General features: G+C 40.8%; 1 non-coding gene across 1 annotated transcript; it reads right to left on the reverse strand.

Annotated features, from left to right (window-relative positions):
- Nucleotides 1–236: 236 nt before the first annotated feature.
- Nucleotides 237–360, reverse strand: LOC138091933 (U6atac minor spliceosomal RNA). The gene has a single exon (XR_011145964.1). It is a non-coding gene; the product is annotated as a U6atac minor spliceosomal RNA (small nuclear RNA).
- Between the last annotated feature and the right edge of the window lie 702 nt (nt 361–1,062).

Below are 1,062 nucleotides of genomic sequence, written 5' to 3' on the forward strand. Positions count from 1 at the left end.
CCGTCTCTCCACAACAGCTAAATAATTTACGCTTGTGATCATTTTGGGCACATTGATGGTTGCTGCTTTGTCTTCATATGTTTTTTATTTACTTTTATGTTATTTATTTATTTTTATTTTTTATTTTTGTCTTTTTTTAACTTTTATTTGTCTTTTTATTAAAATTCTTAAAATTTCTTTTTACAATGTTGTGCTGATTTCTTCCATACAACAATGCAAATAAGCCATAGTTTTTTAAAAAACAGTGGTTAGATGCCACCAAGTAGCAGGCAATGCCTTAACATATATGTATTGTCAGGCCCAAGAGCCCCTTCAATTCTTGTCAAAGGAGTGCTAACCTTCTCTCCTTTCATACAACACTCATATGGTTTTATTGTTGTGATTTTTAAACTCAAGAATACCTAAAATTGTTGGCCCATTACATTTTCCTTGCATGCATTTGTTCCTTGAAGGTAATGGGAGTTTATCATGTCAGATCCCCTGTGCAGCAGATGGTTAATGGCTTGGCAGGCAGGAGCCTGGAGAAGACACTGGTCAGGTGCCAACTTGCATTCAGGAAGTCTCCTTCCCCTCAAGACTATCCTGCAGACTCAGCACAGGAAACCTGGACACAAGGAAGGAGGAGGGGAGATGAAGAAGACTTTGGGGGGGGTGTCAGGATGATGTCAATCAGACCACAGGCTGGTCAAATCTGATTGATTAGTGTGTGCTTTCACAGCCAGGCCCCAGAGATGAGATTCAAAGAAATTCAAGGAACAATTTTTGACTCCCGTTCTCAAAAACCTTGTGCTTTCTTGGGAAGGAATTACTCACATATCACACCACATATTGTAAGAAGGAGAGAAAACTTGCAAGTCTGTCTCTTCCTGCCCCTGTCTCCTGTTGTTTTCCAACTGTATGGGTCACTAATTAACTGGTCACATTTCCAGACCCTGGCTGGTTACTTCACAAGTAGACAAGATCACCATGCTTGAAAGGGCATAGACACTTCTGCCACCTTCTCTTTGTTGGAGGTCACCAGGCTCGGCTCCTCTTTGCAAATCCAGCTTGCTCTTGCTTCCT

The sequence above is a fragment of the Capricornis sumatraensis genome, chromosome 15, assembly GCF_032405125.1.
Source record: "Capricornis sumatraensis isolate serow.1 chromosome 15, serow.2, whole genome shotgun sequence".
Taxonomy (NCBI): domain Eukaryota; kingdom Metazoa; phylum Chordata; class Mammalia; order Artiodactyla; family Bovidae; genus Capricornis; species Capricornis sumatraensis.